Raw genomic sequence first — 20774 nt, 5'->3', positions numbered from 1 at the left:
TCATGAGCAAGACCCCAGCCAGCACTCATGGAGCCACAGGCTGCTGTGAGAGGCAGGGGAGGAACCAGCATGGGGATGGGGGAAGCTCAGGGCTACTGCCACCCAGAGGAGGCAAATGGTTCAGTCTAGGGATTGGGGAAGATTTTTGGAGGAGGTGACATCTCAGCCTGGGCCTGAATATAATAACACAGATTATTATCTGTAATAATAGAGACAAATCATTGCAACCCTGAGCAACCTACCACATGCTAGATATTTTATCTCATTAAAGCTTTATAACTGCCCTATGAACTAGGCACTAGAATCCCCACTTTACAGATGAGGGAGTTGAGGCTCAAAAAGGTGAAGTACTTTGTCTAAGAACATAATAGCTAATAAACGACAGAACCAAGATTTCATGTCCATCAATACCTGCGCATTTACCCCCGTGAGACACAGCCTCCTGTGGCCCTGAGTCACCTTTCCTAATTTCAGCAGCAGCCCTGCAGACCTCTGAATACCTGCTCTGACCCTCAGAGGTTAGCCTGGCAGTGTGGACCAGGGCCAGGTGGGCAGAATGCACGAGAAATTGAGGAGGGCAGCTGTAGTCTGCAAGACAGTGTTTGCAGAGACTGACATATACCTGGCCTTGTTTTCATTTGCTTTTTGGTTGAGAAGGGAAAAGGCCCACGTTTTTATGACACCAGCTTGTGATTCTATTTTCTGTTTAAATTCTGGGTGAGGGAAAAATAAGAGACATCAGAGAAACCTTCAGAATCTCATTTCTAGAGTCTGAGCTGCAGATAAATGAGCCTCCTGCAGAAATGCTACATCAAAGTGAATTTTCTCAGCTATATTTTCTTTCTTTTAATAGGGCCATTTACTACATTAATATTCCAGGAAGTCATTTTAATTTTGTGTTTATCATCCATTGGGAAAGTTAAACAGGATCAATACGTAACCAGTGTCGAATTTGGGGATCTTGGGGAAGAAGAGGAGTGTTTGGAGGTGATGGTGATTTCACAACTGGGAGTCCTTAGGAGGGGGAGGAGACTGGGGAAGGGAGGAAGGAGTAGGAGTGGGGGAGGGAAGACTGGGGGAGTTGTCAGGTGGTGATTGTCTGAACCCGCGTAGGAGGAACAATTACTGAACAGCTACTAGTGTGAGGCACTGCACACACCTTATATTTTTCAATTCTCACAATAACTCAGGAAGTAGATATTCATTTGTTTATGTTTTGGGCTGCACTAGTCTTAGTTGCGGCATATGGGGCCTAGTTCCCTGATGAGGGATGGAACCTGTGCCCCCTGCATTGGGAGTGTGGTGTCTTAACTGCTGGGCCACCAGGGAAATTTCTAGGAAGTAAGTACGCTTATTCCCATCCTCACATACAATGATACTGAGGCTCAGAAAATTTGTTACATGTCCAAGGTCTTATAGGAGAACTTTGATTCACAGACTGATTCATTCCTTCAATAAATACATGTCAAGCACCTGCTGTATGCCAGGCATTTACCTAGCAGCTGGAGGCTTTAGGTCAATGAAGGTTAATTTACCAGAAGTCTAAGACTCCATGTCAAACCCACTGAATGTGTCTTTTGGTGAACTGCCTGCCCCTGAGGAAACAGGTGGACCCCTGCCCTTGTGGAGGTTACAGTCAGGTGGGGAGACAGGTTTTCAGAAAACAATCACACAAGTCAAGATGAACTTCCCACTATGGTAAAGGCTTGGGGCTGGAATGAGGGCTTATTCAAGCTAGACTGGCGGGTCAGGGAAGGCTTCCTAGGGGTGGTGATGCGGCAAGTGAGATCTCGGGGAAGTGAGGGAGGCAGCCTGGTTGAGAGGGAAGAGCAGGTGGAGCAGGCAGGAGGGTGAGTTCCAGGGAGCAAGAGAAGACAGCAGATGTGATGGGAGCTCCTGAGCCAGGTAAGGGCTGAAGAATACAGAAGGCCATGAGGTAGCTGTATACTCTTGGTCAGGTTGTATGCACTGAGTTCCTCTGGGCTCTGTAAGGCAAAGCTGGGTATTGGTGAAAGGAGCCAGGGTGGGAAGCAGTGCTTTGAATAAAGCCCTGTGAGCTGAGGGAGTCTAGAGAAGTGCAGGAGGTCAGGGAGGATGGAGCTGGATCTTTAAAAGCAGGGGATGGGCCTTCAGGGAACTGACAGATGAAGAAGGCAAACCCTTGGAATCATCCGTGATCCCCTTTCTCTCACACTTCCCACATTTTATCCTTGAGCTCATCCTACTGGCTCTACTGGCACAAAAAGCCCAGAACCCAACCTCTTATCACCACCTCCACTGCTCCCTGTACGCAGCCACCATCCACCTGCACCCAGATTATTGCAATAGCCTCCTAATGTTTCTCTCTGCTCCTGCCCTTGACCCTAACAGTCTGTTCTTGGCACCACAGACAAAGTGATACTTTTAAAACATAAATCAGATCATGCCTAAAACCCTCTGGTGGATTCTCATCTTGTTCAGATAAAAGCTAATCCTTACAAAGATCAACAAGGCCCACGCAATCTGCACTTCCCCTATTCCTGCCTTTGCTAAGCTAGCTCCTCTGGCCTGTTTGCTATTCCTAGAACACACCAGGTATGGACCCACCCCAGAACCTTTGTACTTCGCAGTTGCTGTTCCCCCTCCCTGGAATGCTGTTCCCCCAGATGGGTGCTTGCTCACTCCCATACTTCCTTTGAGTCTTTGCTCCAACTCACTTTGGCGGTGGCTGAGGCAGTGAGACCTCCTCTGACCCCTCTATTTCAATCACAGTCTCCCCAGCAGGATGCTGTCCCTTCCTCTTACTGTTTGGTTTTGTTCTATTGTGTTTCTTTTCTTTTTAAAATACTTATTTTAGAGTCTTAGTTGCTGCACTCAGGATCTTTCGGGGCACAGGCTTCTCTCCAGCTTGGCTACCCTCCTTCCCTGCTACACAGCGGCATGTGGGATCTCCGTTCCCAGATCAGGGATGGAACCTTGTCCTCTGCATTCCAAGGTGGATTTTTAACCAATGGACCACCAAGGAAGTCCCATATTTCTTGTTTCTAACAAGCATTTTAACTTACTAATTTATCTTTTCTGGGGTCTGCTTTCTCTCACTAAATGAATGCTCCACAAGAGCAGAGACTTTCTTTTGTCCCTTTTGCTCTCTGTTACATCCTTGCACCTGGACCAGTGGATCCCCAGTATGGTAAGAAGGGACACCTCACCACCTAGGGAGGCATAGAGCAAGGCTCCAAAGAGAATACCGTTTCTGGGCTTAGTTGTTTTTAATTTTTATTTCATTGACTTCTAACACCAGCCCTTTGTGGTGACAACTATGATTGGCCCATATTACAGAGGCGAAAGCTGAGGCTCAGAGAGGTGGTCAAGTATGGGTAGAGGGGGGCATCCTTCAGATCTTGAAGGACAGGCATTGGTGCCAGATGGCCAGGGCTGGTGCCAGGTGCCTCCATGCACCATCTACAGGACCTTGGACCAGCTTTTGTCCTCTCTGTGCCTCAGTGTGCTCATCTACAAAATGGGGTCAATCATAGTAGCTGCCTCTAAGGGCTGCTGGGAGGATTCAGGGTAACAACACAGGCACATTACTTAGTGTGGGCCTCGTGGACGGCACTCAATAATGTTAGCTGTTATTATTCTTGGAGCTGCACTCTGCTGCCTGAGTCAGACCTTTGAGCCTCTCCCCACCCAGGGGTCTCCACAGAGCTTCCACAAGGGACCTCAGGTCAGCCCCGGGTTCTGCTTCCAAATGGCAGTGGCCAGGCTTGTCCAGTCCCATTTGTTTAGGCAGAATTTAATTTCTCCCTAAGCTGAGAGTCCTCTGCCCCTTCCTGCCCTCTCTCTTGCTCTCATCAGTGGGAAAATGAGCTCCAGGAGCTTTCCCCTGGTCCAGAAATCCAAGGTGAAGAATTTCATTAACAATCAACAGGGCATAATCAACATTCTAATAATTCCAGATCCATACCCCTCCTTTTACAGCCCCCCGCAAATGCCCCCAGCCCCCTCCCCCACTCTACCGCATTCCCAGCTCTCCCAGACACACTCACCTTGACAAAGAAATCTCATTTCCTCTCAAACCAAATTCACTTTGCTATTAAATTCAGCACCTTACCTTCTGTCCTGAAGATGAGAGGATGTACTCCAGACTTCCTAGACTTCTGCTTCTGAAAGAGACATGAATGTGAGGGATGGGATCTGATGGACTTGCTTCTCTTACACTTCCTGGAAGGTTCCAGGCTGAGGTGACACAGTTCCCCCACATACCACTGCCAGAGAAGCAGAACTTCTGGTGTGGGGAAGCGGGTGCTCTGGCCATCTCTTCTCTAGGACTGTGGAGGGACTGAGGGCTTTTCAATCTTTTGAAACTTGAAACAGCCTTTTCAAGTTCACTGGCATTTTATACCCCACAAGGGCACTCCTTCAAACCCACCACTTCAGCACCTGGGAAGATCTAGCCTGTACCACCTTCTGGCTGTTTGACCTTGGATAAATTAATCTTTCTCAGCCTCAGTTTCCTTTCTGTAAAATGGGGCAATAATGCAATAATGCCCATCCTCATGGTCACTGGGAGAATGAGATACTGCTTAGCACAGTGCCTGATATGGGCTGGGCTCCAGTGTGGTCCTGGTCTGCCATAGTGTCTTTGGCACTTGAACCCTGCACCCTGATACCACCTCATCTCTCACCTCACTCCTGCCTTCATCCATGTGGAGTACACATTATTCTTATCTATTCAGTGGAGCGTGGGACATGAGTACATTAACCAGGCATTTATAATCCATTGTGGTCAGAGTTGTGGCAGGTGAAGTTCTGGGGGCTTTGGAACCCGAAACGGGTGTCTATGTGATGGTCAGAGGCTCTGGCGCAAGCTGAGACCGGAGGAATGAGGAGGGATTTGCCTGGAGAGAGTGAGTGAGAGGGGCCTCTGAGCATGGCAACTGTCTGTGAAACCGTTTGTGAAGAAACTGAGGTGAGAACTCCTGAAGGCAGGACAGGAGAGAACTTTGGGGTGGAGGGGAGGGGGTGGTCAGGAGCCAAGGCCCAAGTGGTACACCCAATCTTCGAAGCCACAAAGGTTTTTATCCTCAGGGGTATGGAACCGCTGTTTACGGACACCGAGAAGAGTAGTGCGCTGACTGTTCTCTAGAAACATCTGTCTGGCTGCAACGTGGGAGGGAGGAGGGAGAGGGGCAAGGGTGGACATGAGGAGATGGGTGAGGGGAGGGTTGGGGTCTGGACTGCTGAAGGCTGTGGAAATGGAGAAAAGCAGAAATGTGCCTTCCAGAGACCATGCTGGCCAGGCCTGGCGCTTTCTGACAGAGTGGAGGAGATGACAGGCTGCTGGTCTGGCTTGAGCGCCCACACCCACAGGGGGCACCTGACAGAGCCATAAGGGCTGAGGGGAGAATGGTCCCCCACATGTCTGGGCCCCAAGGTGGAGGCTTCAGGTGGCCCAGGTGCCTGTCTGGGAAGGTGCCTGTCTGGGAAGATGCCTGAGGGAGCCCTGGGTTGCTAGAAGGAGGGCGAGGAGCGGGGCCCAGAGTGTGCCCCCACTCTGTGCAGCGGGGGCCCCAGGATGCCGGCTCCACAGAGGCTATGGCGGGAAGTTTAATTCTCTAATCGCGTGCGTGCCTGCGTGCGCATCTGTGTGCGTGCCTGCGTGTCTGCGTGGGCATGTTCAGTCGTTTCCGACTCTTTGTGACCTTATAGGCTGTAGGGCTCCAGGTTCCTCTTGTCCATGAGATTCTGCAGGTGAGAATACTGCAATGGGTTGCCATTTTCTTCTCCAGGGAATCTTCCCGACCCAGGGGTGGAACATGTGTCCCCTGCGTTGGCAGGCAGGTTCTGTGCCACTGGTGCCACCTGACCTCTGAATCCTTCTGAAATCTCTTTTGAGCCTTGAGCGGCCCTGTGGTGGCTCCATGGCAGGGCTGACGGCACTCTCCTTGTGCTTCACACACTCCATAGACACAGACACACAGACACACACACACACAGACACACACACACACACACACACACGGGAGAAGAGGGGAGAAAATATACCTCTCAGCTCCCTTCTGCGTGGCTCAGGCAGAGATTAACCCCTTAGGGCTCAGGGGAGGGACATTGCTGTGCTCTGAGTGACACTGTGCTCTCCCTACTGGAGCTTCAGCTGAACATCAAATCTGCAGACTCCTACCCTTCTGGCTTCTTCCTAGGGCACAGGGCTCTGCGTCATCTCCCCATCTGCAACAGGCGTGTGTGTTCGTGTGTGTGTGTGTCAGGGAAGAGAGGAGATGGGCTGTGTGTGTGTGTGTCTCAGGGAAGAGAGGTGATGGGGAGTGTCTAGGAAAAGAGTAGAGGAAGAAGGAAGGCCTTGCCTCCCTTTCCAGTGGGGACAGGAGGAGTGTGTTCCCAGGTCAGGAGGGAAGACAGATGGTTAGAAGCCTCCTGGAAGGGTTCCCGCCCTCACCCCCCCGGCCCCCATCCTTCCCCCATATGGCAGTCACATTACTCTCCTGCCCCACATTTTTCTATAGCTCCTCAGTGCCCTGAGTCGTTGCTGACAGGGCCTCCATCCACACTCTAGCCTCTTAAGTTAACACCCTTCCCCTAAAGCCTCCAGGCCTCTTCCTACTGCTGTTCCCTCTGCTGATCCTGCCCACCCCCTCCACCCTACCCTTCTTTTTCATTCTTTAGGTATCAGAAACCTTGGAACATAGATTCTCAGATCCCCCCTCCAAGCTAGAAAAGGTTCCTCTGGGTACCCCAGGGCACCACTGGCCTCCTCTGTCCCCACCACAACCTGTGCTTCCCCCATCCTGGTTCTGATCACTCTGGAGGCTGTGAGCTCTGTGAGGCCAGGAACTTACCTTCCTAGAATCCTCAATGCCTGGCACCATGCCCAGTATTCATTAAATATTAGTGGAAGGAAAACCCCAGGAATTATCAAAATGGTATTATCTTTTTGGCTAGAAGCTAGTTGGAGATCACCAGGACAACCTCATGTTTTTGAGGCCCAAAAAGTGGAGTAGACTTGCTGAAGATCACAGAGAGGGACTGGTTCAGCCAGGAAGAGAACTCAGGAGTCCTAAGCCTCAGACTCCTGCCCTCCCACAGTGGGATCCCGAAGGAAGTGGAGGCAGCCCCGCAGGAAGTGGGGATGAGGAGACACAGTGGGAAGGGGCTCTGTCTGAGGATGGCACAGCAGCAGCAGCAGCAGCACCAATGGTGTTTGCACAAACGTGCTTGTGCTACACTTGACTGGCTGGGAGCCCCTTCCTGCCACCCCACTGTGAGGGGACCCAGCTCCCTGGAGAAAAGCCCCCCAGGACTGGTTGCTGGGGGTATTGGGGAGGCTCAAATTGGACTGGGGATTTACGTCATCTCAAACGCCTGTGGAAGCTGAGAGCGGGTACCCAGGGGCCAAGGTAGGCACTGGGGATGCAATCACAGGCTAATAGCCTCCCAACCTGAGATGCAATTAGGGGGGATTCCCTGTGGGCTGGGAGGCAGCAAGGATGGGCAGTTAGTTGTGTTGGCGATGAGGGTGGGAGCCCATCTCTGCAGGTCCTAGCTAAGGGTCATAGAGTCCAGGATGAGGCCACAGATAGGTAAGGAGATCTCCAAATAGAAGGAAGGGTAGAGACATGGATGCTATTGAGGCAAAGGGGGCCCACGGAGGCGAAGCTCAATCATGAAGATTAATGGGGCAAGATATTATCCAAGGATCCCAGTGTAACAGTGAAAGAACCAAGCCAAGTAACTTAGATCTTTCTGAGTGGTTGTTTCCTTCCCTATAAGATAGGAATAATAATAACAGAGTCTATCTCAGAGGTGAAAGTACAAACAAAACAAAAAACATGGGGAATGTGGCAGCCTAGATGGGAGGGGAGTTTGGGGGAGAATGCATACATGTGTATGTATGATTGAGTCCCTTCTCTGTTCACCTGAAACTATCACAATATAGTTAATCAACTATACCCCAACACACACACACACACACACACACACAAAACATGTGGAGTGCATAGCTCAGAACATGGCCTTTATTAAGTGTTTAGTAAACCATCACGATGATGGAGGTTTAGAGGGATGGTGTCACATACTGGTATACACACAAAATTTGGAATCATACAGACCTGAGTTCAAATCCCAGATCCTCCATTTAGAAGTTCAATAACTTTAAGACTTACAGACTTGGAGAACAAACTTATGGTTGTCATGGGGAGGGATGGGGGGAAGGGATAGTTGAGTCTGGGATGGACATGTTCACACTGCTAGATTTAACACGGATAGCCAACAAGGACCTACTGTATAGTACGTGGAACTCTACTCAATGTTGTGTGGCAGCTTGAGTGAGAGGGGAATTTGGGGGAGAGTGGATACATGTGCATGTATGGCTGGGTCCCTTGCTGTTTACCTAAAACTATCACAACATTAACAGCTGATTAACATAATCAGCTATACCTCAATACATAATAGTTTAAAACTATTTTAAAAATAGAATTTAAAAAAAGAAGCTCAATGACTTTAGGCAAAGATCAAGCCCCTGGTCTGCCATCTGTAAACAGAATGACAGTACTTAACCTCAGCCAGGCCTAAGAGGAAGTTCAGTAGGAAACATCAGGTGCCTTGGAAGTAGGTTCTCCCTAATGGTAGTTCCCAGGATGGAGTTGGGGTCACTCATGGGCCCCAGACCACAGCCCAAATCTTTTGCCCTTAAGACCACAAGGCAGCTCTCTCTGACCCCAGGGACCCCACCACCCTGGTGTGTCCAAGGAAAAGGTCTGCAGAGCAGGCTACCTGCCAGAGCCTTAAAAGGGACCAACAGGAAAATGTGTCTGTGGTCTGGAGGGTAAGTTCTGTTTAGAAACTGCCACTAGATACACTGCAGCTGTGAGGAGCTGAGAGCCGGCTGGTAAGTTCAGTCCTACCAGAACTGCAGCCCCCAGGCCCAGCCTTACGTGGGGGCATGGGGGGAGGGGAACAGGGGGTTGCCAAGCTCATCCTGACTGGCCTTTATTCAGCACTTTATCTACATCACCTAGTGTAATCCTCATAATAACCCCATGAAGAAGCATCAGTATCACTCCTATTTTACAAACAGGGAAACTGAGCTCAGAGAGATGGTGTACCTCACCCCAGACTGCTTAACTAATAAGTGTCAGTGTCAGGATTATAACTCACTCAAGATTGCTCCAGAGCCCAGGTTTCATAGCCCAGCACTTCTGAGCTTCAGGGGGAAGCTTAGTTAACAGCTGGTGTCACGTATCTCCAGCAGGATCCCCGTTCTGAATGTCTGGAGGAGTATGCAGCCTGGCAGTGTTAACAAGCCTCTGGATTCAGAGGCTGGTGGTCTATGCACACAGGAAAGGCCCAGGCTGATGTCAGGCTGGGCTGAGGGAGAGACCGGTGTCCAGCCTACCAGGTCATTGACTGGGCTTATGGTGGGAGTGCCCCAGCCACTGTGTTCCAGCCCCATGGTCCCTCCCTACCTGCCTGCCTGGCCAGGGAATGAGTCCAGGTGCTCTGAGATAAAGAGGAAGTATGGCCCCAAGGCAGGAGGAGAAGGAGACAACAAAGGATGAGATAGTTGGATGACATCACTGACTTGATGGACCTGAGTTTGACCAAGCTTTGGAAGTTTTTGATGGACAGGGAAGCCTGGCGTGCTACAGTCCACGGGGTGGCAAAGAGTAAGACACAACTGAGCGACTGAACTGACAGCCCCAAACCTGCTGAGGTGGCTGCTTTGGGGTAAATATAAACCTGGGTTTCCTAGGCCCTGAATGACTCAGCACAACTGAGCCCAAGGTTCTCCTCCCCTCTGTTGGTGGAGAAGGGAGAAATCAGTGGTACCCAACTCCCTGGAAGTCATTTCAGTGATGAGATCTCCTCCCCCAGTTCCAACACAGGCTCTGGAAGAGGAAGCCACTCTCTGTCCCCAGGGCCCATCTGAGGCCGGGGATACAGCCTGGTGCTGCAGCAAGAGTATGGGCCAGCGTGGGCCTGAATTCACATCCCAGCCCTGCTACTTAGCAGCTGTGAGGTCCAGTTTCCTTGTCTGTAAAACGAGGATGAGCGTATCCACCTCTGCAAAGATTATTAAAGAACATTTGTGAAGAAGGCAAAGGCATTCTGCAAATGTTAGTTTCGTCTCCTCTCCAGCCCCCAAGCCTCTCTGGCAACTGAAATTCACCCTTAGCAGCGGAGCCATCCCCAGACTCCTCTTTAAAATGCATGGAACTGGGCAGAGAGGGAGGGTCATTCAGTCCACCTGAGAGGAAGCACATGCAGAGTGCTGACTTTCACAGCTGTAGGATGGAACGGATGATGGCTTTGTTATTGAGTTACTGACGCCTGAGAAAAGCTGGACTGGCAAGGCCTTCGAAATAAGATTCTGGACCCACTCCCTTATTTTAAAAAGGAGAAAGGCAGAGTGGGGAGCTGCTGGCCCAAGGTCACCTAGAGAGTCAGGGGCTGGTAGAGGTAGGCTTGGATCCACTTTGCCTGAGATTCTGCTTCCTTCATGTCAGGAGAGACAGGTCGGGGGACAGAGGCCTGACAGGAAAGTCCTGGCACAGAGTGGGCATTCCATAAGGATGTATTGAATGAATGAGTGAGTGAATGAATGAATGAATGAATGGGGTAGCAGAAAGACAAAGCTTTCCTTCCAGGGCAGGAGGCTGTCTCTGTGAGACACTGGTCACCTTGACAAGGGGCCGTCAGAGCCTCCCCAGGGCTTAGTCCACATGTCCACTTTGCCTCCTCCAGATGGCAGCTAGGGGAAGCGGGGAGGGGATTGTCCAGCAAATGGGATCAGAGCTGCAGCCAGAGGGATGGAGGTTAGACAGCAGGAGAGTTATTTGAAGGAGGCAGGGAGGCTGGGGGAACTCTGAGTCATACTCGCTCAGAGCCTGGAACATTTGCAGGCAAAGGGCAGCTCTGTTCCTCAGAGGTAGACCACGCTCACTTCTGGCTGCTCAGGATCCTGTTGCCATGGAGATACCAAGGCTTCTTTGAGATCTTTAGAGGTACTGGGCATGTCCTGCCCTCAGCATGGTTTAAAGCCTGCAGTGGGGGTGGGTGTGCAGTTGGAGCAGCAAAGAGTTTTGGTAGGAAATAGTCGAGTATGACACCCAAGACAATGTGCAATGTGGCAGCCACTGGCTTTAGAGTACACAGACCTGGGCCGGAATCCCAGATATTGACTAGTGGGCTTGGACAAGGGACATCATATCTCTGAGCCTCAGTGCCATCATCTGTTAGATGGGGTTGATAAGCATCTTCCCAGAGTTGTTGTGCTCACTTGAGCCTGCAATGGAGAACACAGGGCTGGGACTGTGAGACTCGGTAAGTGGTAACTATTAGTTCTATAACTGGCATTAGGATTGGGGCTCTGCAGGAGTCTGCCCTGAAGGCAGCTGCTCCCTGCCCTCAGCCTGCTCTCTGGGACTCCTGGTTGAGGCTGGAGAGAGGCCTGACTCGTTCTCCACAGGCACAGGCGATCAAGAGTCAGGACTTATGTCATCCTTTGAACATGGGCCTGGAGGCTCTGCCGCAGGCACATCTGAAAAATAAATAATAACAACTTGAATAATTCACAGAATCTGTGTGAATAATTCACCATGGCCTCCCAAGCACCAGCCGATTAGTCACCGCAGACCCAGGCTCCGGTCCTGTCTGCCTCTGGCTGCCCCACCGTCCCTAGGGAATGCAGCCTGGGCCCCAGGGGCAAGAGGTGGAGGACAGGAGGACTGCTTATGGAGTGGGGTGTTGGGGGTGACTCCCAAGGCTGCAAGGGCCTGGGGGTCACCCGGGGAAATAGGATCCATGGTCTCTCTGGGTTCTACAGAGACCTTTGGGCTGGGGCAGCCAAGGGGGACTGTCCTAGGATCCCTGAGCAAAAGGGATCCTGCAGCTGAGTAAAGGGGGTCCATCCTGTTTCCCCTCCTGGGGCTGCATTTTGGAGACTTGGAGCCCTTCTTGGCACATTTTAGGAACTAGTGACTAGCCCACTGTAGCTCCGTCTCCACAGGGACCCCAGGCTGGGAGGTCTCCCAGCCTTGAAATCAATCCTTCAAAGCCCACACAAACCTCTCATGTTTCTCCTGGGAGGTAGGATGAGGTGGGGGTTAAACGCCTCCGCTCAGGACTCAGTCAGACTTCTGTTTCACCACCTGGTCGCTGACTGTGTGACTTGACCAAAGGGCACAGATGTTTCAGGTCTCTCTTTCCTGGTCTGTAAAATGGGGATTAAAAACACCTGCTTCATAACATTATTACTGGTCTGCAGATGAAATGAGGTAATGATCATAAATTGCTTAGCGCAATGCCTGGCACATAGTAAGTGCTAAAAAACAGTAGCTGTGATAGATTCTCATTATTGTTCCAAAGATAGCGTGTTGGGGACTCAGGGTAGGAAGAGGGCTGCTCAGTTGTTGCAGATGTTCACATAAGACATGATCTGCAGGCCCAGAGATGCGCATAGACTGCCAGCCGACCCAAGGCAGAGGTTTGTCAGAGTGTGGGTTGCCTCCAAGATCCTCCAGGTCAGTCCTCCACTCACAGCATCCATAGTATCCTGTTTATTTCCTCCTGGGTTCTTGCCACAATTGATGATCATTTTCTTGCCTACTTATTCACATTCTGATTATGTGCCTGCCTCACTCGACTGTGAGCTCCATGAGGAGAGGGACCTCATCTGTCTTGTTGACCAGTATCTCCCCAGGTCCTAGAATACTGCCTGGCACATAGTAGGTGCTCAGTAAATATTTGTCCATTGACTGAACAGATGCCTCAGTTGGGCAAAGTTTTAGAAGGCATGAGGTCATGAACAGCGCTGGAATAGAGCTTCCACTGTGGGTGGGTCAGGAGGGGGTCTGGGGACAGCAGTGTGTATGCAGCTCAGAGGGCAAAGGTGGTTTGGGAGCTGGCCCTGCCACACTGATTGCTGGTGATGCTGCAGGGGTGGGGTCAATGCCTGTCTCTCTGCTTCTTACCTGCCAGGTAAGACTTCCCTAGACCAGAAGCACAAGCGAGGCTTAATGGTGGCCCAGGCTCGCTGCACCTTCCCCAGTAATGATTTAATCGCTTGTTTAGAATTTCCTGTGGCATTAATGATTATCCCCCAGAACAGAGGGAATAATTGGCTGTGTTCTCACGGTGAGCGTGCTCCCTGTTAGCAGGGAACTGAGGCTGTTCTTCTGTAATCTTCTTCTCTCACCTGCCTGCCACTCACTCGTGGGGTGATGGAGATGGATGAGCTTTTGTGTGCAGAGTTGCTGGGAAGCCACCTGCAGCTGTAGGACCTCTGGGGCTAGGAGGCCGCAGGGTGGGTGGAGAGACTGAGAAAGAGATGCACAGAAATGCAGAGAGAGATGGAGAAACAGCAAGAGGCAGAGGTGGTGAGAGAGGATGATATTGGAAATCTGTGTTCTTGGGCTGAGTAATCCCCAAACTCAGCTCATCATTCCCAGTTCTCTCCAGCCACCTTGCCCGTGTGATCTTACAAAACCATCTTTGCAAAACCCTCCTGTGGACAGGTGGACATCCCGAGGGCAGCAGTTCTCAAAGAGTAGTACCCACAGTGTCAGCAGCATCTGGCTTTTGCTTGAATGCACATTCTCAGGCCCCACCTCAGACCTACTGAATCCCAAACCTGGAGGTGGAGCCTAGCACTCTGACGAGCCTCCTCAGTGATTCTGGCGCCCCTGATGATGAGATGCCCGGCTCTAATGTACAGAGCGTGTAGAGATGTGTGACCCGGATGCGTGTGCTGCTGTGTGGGTTTGGCCATGTGGACGCACACGCAGGGTACCTATGCGAGCATTCGGACCCCATCACCGACTAGGGGGCTGCCGCAGCAGAAGCCAAAAAAGGCCCAGGTAGAAGTCAGGTCCCGGGCTGCTGCTCGTGGAGAGGAGACTCAGGTCCTGTTATTAACTGCCCCACTATATCCGCCTGTCCCTAGATGGCCACAGGACCCCCTGCCAAAAGGAGTCTGAGAGGTATAAGAAGGGACCACCGCCCCTGCCAGGGCCTCCATAAAGTAGTCCCAGGAGTGGGATCTGCTGAGAGTTGCTGGCCTCAGCTCAGGGCCAGGGACTGGGAATCTTAGGGGCCGTCTTTGCCCCACCCCTCTGGGAGCCACTGTTACTGGGATTTGAGGAAGTGATTTTTCAGGGATTAAGCAATTTAAGGAGTACTATGCAGGGCTGGGGGAGACTGGCAAGGACCACAGCACCCACCTGCTGGAGCAGCCGGCAACGTACCATAATTTGGGCTTGTGGGTGATATTTCTAGAAGGGGGAGTGGGAGGAGAGCAACCCTGGGGACTCTGAGGGTATGAGGGTATTGCAGGGGGAAGGGAGGATTAAGAAGGCAGGTAGGGGAGCAGAGGGAAGGGGAAGAGGGGGGAAGCAGAGGGAGGCTGGGCAGACTGAGAGAAGTGAGAGAGGAAGGAGAGGGGAGGAGGGGAGAAGAGCAGAGAAGGGAGATACTGTGGGTGGAGGAGAGAAGGAGAGATGTGGAGGCCAAGACGGCAGAATAGTGAGGGTGGGGTTCCCAAAGGGGTTTTCAGGGGGCACTAGTTGGAGGGAAGTCTCTAGGGAGTGGGGATGCCCAAGGCCGAGGGAGGAGGGGGGCATGGGGGCCTCTCCCATCCTAGGCTAACTGGAAGGAAGGGGTGTGGACCTGAAGTTCACTAGGAATCTGAAACAAGAAAGTGAGCCGCTTCTTGAATTTTGAATTTAACAAGACAAATAAATGGAAGGAGTATGAATAATTAGGAAGGAATGAACACCCTACAAAAATAGCTTTTTCTTAAAAAAAAAAGTAACAAAGAAAATAGGTACTCAGAAAACCAGAATATATGCAAATTACCCATCCTGGGCAGGTGAATGACTCAGCTAGCCGGAACACCTGGCCCCTAAGAGCTCAGCTGAGCTTGGGGGTAGGGGGTAAGAGGTCGGCCTGGGCAGGTCCTGCAGGAGTGGGCTAGAAGTCCAGATCATGTACCTCCCCAACGCTTCCCAGCCTGCCACTCTCTGCTGGAGCACCCAGGACCCATTTGGGGGAGACCATGGCAGTCCCCAGCAGTGATTCTGACCTCAAATGTCTAAGCCCAAACCCCCAGCAGCTCTTACTTCCTTTAATTACCACTGGGGACACATCATCCATTAATTTTGTGCAACCCTTTCTGAACTCCTTTCTATTTTTGGCTTGTGCAGACCCCTTGGGGGTAACAAATTCCAGAAGTTGGACAGCAGCTGTGTAAAGCAGGACTTCCCTTTAGAAAACCTAAATTAAGTGATTCCAGCTTCAGATGGAACCCCCTTGTTCTGGGCTAATGTTTTCTTACCAGTAGTTTGGTTCAACAATCCTCCCAGCCCCCAATGTTTCCAACCACCCCCTGGCTCCCACGTTCCAAATATTCTGAACTCTGAAGTCAGACTTGGGTCTGCCACCTCTTAGCTGTGTGACCTGTGAGTAAGTCACTTATCTTTCTGTCCATAGTGTTTCATCTGAAAAATGAGAAATAATTATATTGCATATTTCAAAGATTGGCACACAATGAAATAATGTATGTAAATCATGTAAAACAGTTCCTAGCACAAGTGGTGGTTCTGTGCCAGGCGCTGTTCTAGACCCCAGTGGGAGAGCCATGAGCAAAATAGGGAGACCCCGGCCCTTGGGCAGCTCCCAGCCTAGGAGGATGTGGAGAGATGACCATTAGTCAGGACACACAGGAATACAGTGATTGCAGGGAGTGATGGAGCTCTGAGGACAATGAAAAGGTGATAGGGAGGTGGGGGACAGATGGCTGATCTGGGAAGGCCTCTCTGCTGAAGTGACATTTGAGCTGAGAAGAAGCCAGATAAGTCATGCGGGGGAGGAGTTTTTGAAATTAGTCTCAAGGTTTGTAGGCAGTTCAGGACCACATTTTCTGTATCCTGAAGGGTTGCAGAGAATCTGACCCCCAGCCCTCATCTCACCCTCTTTCCTTCTCGGGTTTCCCCCGCTCTGGGCTGAGTCCCCCTGTCTGCTCATGGGTCCCGGGCCTGAGAAAGTGGTGGAGCTGGCAAGGGGCTAAGAGCTCTGCCTCTGCCTTTCTTTGCTCCCTCACTCCCACGCTGTTCCTCCCCAGTTCTCTCCTCTCTCCGGCTGCCCAGGGTGATGGATGCCTCCCTCCCAGGGCTGAGTCATGTGCTGCCTATTACAAGCTGTGGGTGATGTCTCTGCCGCCGCCCAGCTCCCTGCCGGCCCCAGTGGGGAGGCAGATTTATAGGGGCTTTCCCCAGGGACACACACGAATTCCAGTTCCCTCTGGCTTCAGGCTGCAGGAGAAGAGGCCGCTGCTCAGAGCCACTGCCTTAAAGCACGCCAGGAACCTGAGTCAGGGAGGCTTGCTTGTGCCACCACCCAGCAGAGGCTGAGCAGGGGCTTGAGGCCAAAACTATAGACTCTATGACCAGTACTCTCCTCCCGGCACACTTGGCTGCTGGCCTACATTTAGGGCTTGCTTTGTCGGGGTCTCAGGTTCTTGAGTTCCAGAGCTGAGTCTGTGCAGCTTCCTTTGAGTAGCCCACAGCCCAGGGCTCTGTGCAACTAGCCTCACAGTAGCTCTGGGACCAATGGCTAGTGACCGCTTAGAGTGTTGAGGAGGTTTTTGATGCTGCGTGGGGCCTAGTATCAAAGAGTGTTCTAGTTCAGTGGTTCTCAAATTTCAGCCTGCATCAGAATCACCTGGAGGGCTTATTAAAACACAGATTGCTGCCTTCCACCCCTGGAGTCTCCTATACAAGCAGTCTGGTGTGAGGTCTGATCATTTGCATTTCTAACTAATTCCCTGGTGATGCTAATGCTGCCTATCTGAGAACCACTTTGAGAACCACCGCTGTAATTGACTAGCGCTGTCTGCTTTGGGTATGAGAACAGGGAATTGTGATAAGTATGGCATAAATTTGCCATCCCTCTTCTAGTATGATTTCTAAATCTTTTTGTCATCACTTACAAATCTTTATTTCATAGGCCACCAGAGTAATTTTTTCAAAATGCAAATATGATCACGTGATTTAAAGCCCTTTGAGGACCCCAGATAAAGACAAACAGCCATAATGTGGTCTGCAGGATCCTGCACAGTGGGGCCACTGCCCACTTCTCCAGCCTTGTTTCACATCTGTCTCCCTTCAATCTCTCCTATTTGCTAGCATTTCTTTGGGCACAGGATATTTGCACGTGCTGTTCCCACAGTCTAGAATGCTCCCGTGTGCTTGCTGTGTGCTTAGTTGCTCAGTCACGTCTGACTCTTTTCGACCCCATGGACTGTAGCCCACAAGGTTCCTCTGTCCATGGGGATTCTCCAGGCAAGAATACTGGAATGGGTTGCCATGCCCTCCTCCAGGGAATCTTCCTAACCCAGGGATTGAAGTTAGATCTCCTACATTGCAGGCAAATTCTTTACTGTCTGATCCACCAGGGAAGCCCAAGAATACTAGAGTGGGTAGCCTACCCCTTCTCCAGGGAACTTCCTGACCCAAGAATCGAACTGGGGTCTCCTGCATTGCAGGTGGATTCTTTACCAGATGAGCTACCAGGGAAGCCCTACTATCAAACTCCTTGCCTAATAAACTACAACTTGTTCTTCAAATCATCTGGGCAAATGCAAAGGCCCTGAGGTGGGAATGAGCTGGAGCAGAAAGAAGGTCCAAATACCTGAAGTGAGGTCAGGGGATTGAGGAGAGTGATGAGGGATAAGACTGCAGGATCAGGTCTGTGCACACACAGATGAAGCTCAAGGCGAGAAGGTGAGCTGGTGACCAAAGTGGTCACCGCTGACTGCACATAGGAGCAGGGGGAGGTGGGCTGCTATTCCGAGTCAGAGTGGCTAGGCCCTCATCCGGACTAAAGCACCCCTCTTAAGGCAGGGCCTGAATGAGGACCTGCTTGCTTCATCCTTGCAGCCAAGATGCAGGCCTAGCAGAGCCAGTCTCCTGATGACTCATCATCCCTTCAGAGGTTTCCTGGACCCCTACTCAAGAAAACACTGGGCTATGCCTCTCAGGTACAGCAATGAACAGGTGTTCTTTGGCAGGTGTTTCCATGACTGGAGGGTGTTTCTGAGCTGTGGAGGTGCAAGTCCCTCTGTCTTGGCCTCGTTTCTGGGGCTCATGCAGCCCCTCCCTGGGGCAGCCAGACTTGGGGGGGTGGGGCTTCAGCAAGCGAGATACAGCAAGGAGCTATTTAAAGCTGCCGGCAGCTCGCCCCTTCTGTTCACGGCTCTGCTGGGTGGGAGCTGCCATCGTCACGCACCCACCGGCGCCACAGGAACACAGCAGCCCAGTGCACCCACACAGAGACGTGGGGGAGGGTCTCTCTGCACCCCACAGCCTAGCAGGAGGTCCTGCTGCTCCCAAGGCAGGGCCGATAAGGCAGCAGTGGACCCTGGATAGCCCCCCACTCCCAGCCCATGCACCGTCCACAGCCCAAGCCAGTAGCCTCATTTAGGTCACCCCCACCCCCACTGGCTATAAGTGTCACCAATTAGCGGCTTTCCGGGGGTGTCAGTGGAGGCGGGGGATCTTCAGGCCCATGCAGGACTGGAGGTGTTTCTTTGGCTCTGGAAGGTGGTCCCAGGCCTCCCAGGCCCTGAGGGAGGAGCCATGAGTCCTCCCACAATGGCACCCCCAAAGGAGTGGGTTCCCTGGAAAGTAGGTGATCCGTGGTCCCCTCCATCACTCACACCTCCCAGGCTCCTGAGGCAGGAAGTCATCTGTGGGGGCTGCTCAGGGTCTAAGGGGGTTCAGAGCATAAGCTGTGGAGGCAAGTAGGCCCTGGTAGGAAAAGCCAACCAGGTAACTTAACCTCTCTGAGCCTGTTTCTTTCTCTGGGAAGTAGGGGTAAAAATAATGTCCACCCCATAGCTATGAGGATTTCATTTGCATTAAAAATGTACAGAGCTTCCCCGCAGACTAGCTCCAAATGAGTGATGGCTTTTGCCAATATTACTATGGTTATCACGATGTATTTTGAAATTGGCCTCCTCTCGCCCAAACTGGAGGCTGTCATGGGCCCCCTCCAGGCCCCTGCGGATACAGACATGGGCTGGAAGTCCTGGGGGTGGGGGCGGGGAAACAGTAGGTGAGTTTGGCCTTGACTCGACTCTATGTGCTGTCTGTGGCCTGGACATACACAGGCCCTGAGCACACGTTAGGATTCCAGCAGTCCTGGCTAGACTGTGCTGGAGACTCCGTCCCTGCTCCGATCCTCAGCAGCAGCACATCCAGCTCACAGACCCCAGGCCTAGGAGCTACGCCACCAGCTCCTTCTCAAGTGAGAACTGCTGACTGCTCCAGACCAGGGCAAGGGGGAACTGGAACTCTTCTTTCTGGACTAGATAGATAGGCAGACAGACAGCTCTCTGCAGGGTCAGCCCTGAAATACAGTCTGTCACCTGTGGGACCACACACCAGCCCTTAGAGATTCGAGGATCTACAGGGAGGATGTCCTAAACAGAAAGGGCTTCAGGGGAGAGGCAAGGAGAAGACCGAGGAACTGAGAGGTGAGTGCTGGAAGCAGCAAAGTGAGTGAGGGGAGAGAGAGACAGGCATGAGGTGCCTGTGCGGAGACAGGAGAGGGACAAGCAGATGGAGGGCTCTAGGGGGCACCCCCATGGACTTTCACCACATCCATGCCTCTTATTTAATTTAATGCTTCCCTCTGAGCCCTCCTGTACCCCCTCCACCCACATTTACCATCCCTTGAACTCTTTCCCATGTTCCATCACTGCCCCCACTCAGGCCCCAGCCGGGGGTTCCTTCTTCACACCCGGCATCCCCTCCTCCCACCCCAGCCCTGCACTGAAACTTCTTCATTTTCATCCCATCTAGGCCACATCATTTCATGCAGTGGGGGTGCAACCTCCACCTAGGCCCTCCATTATCACAACCAGGGTCTTCTCTAGAAGGTCCCAGGTCCTCTGCAGAAGTCTCAGGGATCCATCTTCCTCCCAGCTCCCTTTTCCGGGTCCCCATCACCCTCTTCCGTCATCATGTTCCGCAGCCAGCCGCCCGGGAGCTGAATCAGAGCCATAGAGCTAACATTTCGCACACACGTCTCTCCAGATGACAGGCAAGATGGGCCTTCTGCCCTCGGCCCACACACACACCCGTGCTCAGGAAGTACAGAAAGTCAGGGCTGCACCCCACAGTGGGTGGGGGAGGAGGGCTGGGGGCTCATTTCCTTCTGGATAACCAGCCTGGACCTGGCCCCTCAAGACAGGGACTTACTTTTTAAGGAGCAGAAAAAATACAATGTGTGAGAGAGAAAGAGAGATTGTAGACAGAGACTGCAAGAGAGTTCATATCAGAGATGGGACGGGACAGGAAAACAGGCCTAGAGAGGCAGGGTTACAGACTGGATAGACTCCGACATCAGAGACAGGGGCAGGGAAAGACAGAAATAGGGACAGGGCCTGAGGGGGGAACGCAGAGAACAGGGAGCAGGATGAGCAAAAGGAAAGTACTTGTGAGAGTGGGGGAGGGAGAGGAGAGGAGAGGAGGGGGAGGAAAGGGACCCTGAGAGGGCCTGGGAGCTGTCAGCCAGGAGTCAGAGCTCAGCGGGGAAGGAGCTGCCAGGAACCTGAGCTAACCCCAACGGGAGACCTCACAGATGCTCAGGGAAAACAGAACCCAGAACTTCCACAGAAGGATCCAGAGTGTCATCCCAAAGGGGAAGAGCAGAAGCAGTTCCCAGGCACCCCCACAAGGCCAGAGAGGAGTTGTTGACAGGTGAGCTTGGGAGACAGT

The sequence above is a fragment of the Ovis canadensis genome, chromosome 5 (assembly GCF_042477335.2).
Source record: "Ovis canadensis isolate MfBH-ARS-UI-01 breed Bighorn chromosome 5, ARS-UI_OviCan_v2, whole genome shotgun sequence".
NCBI lineage: Eukaryota > Metazoa > Chordata > Mammalia > Artiodactyla > Bovidae > Ovis > Ovis canadensis.
The sequence above is the reverse complement of the archived record's forward strand: the minus strand, read 5'-3'. Positions refer to the sequence as shown.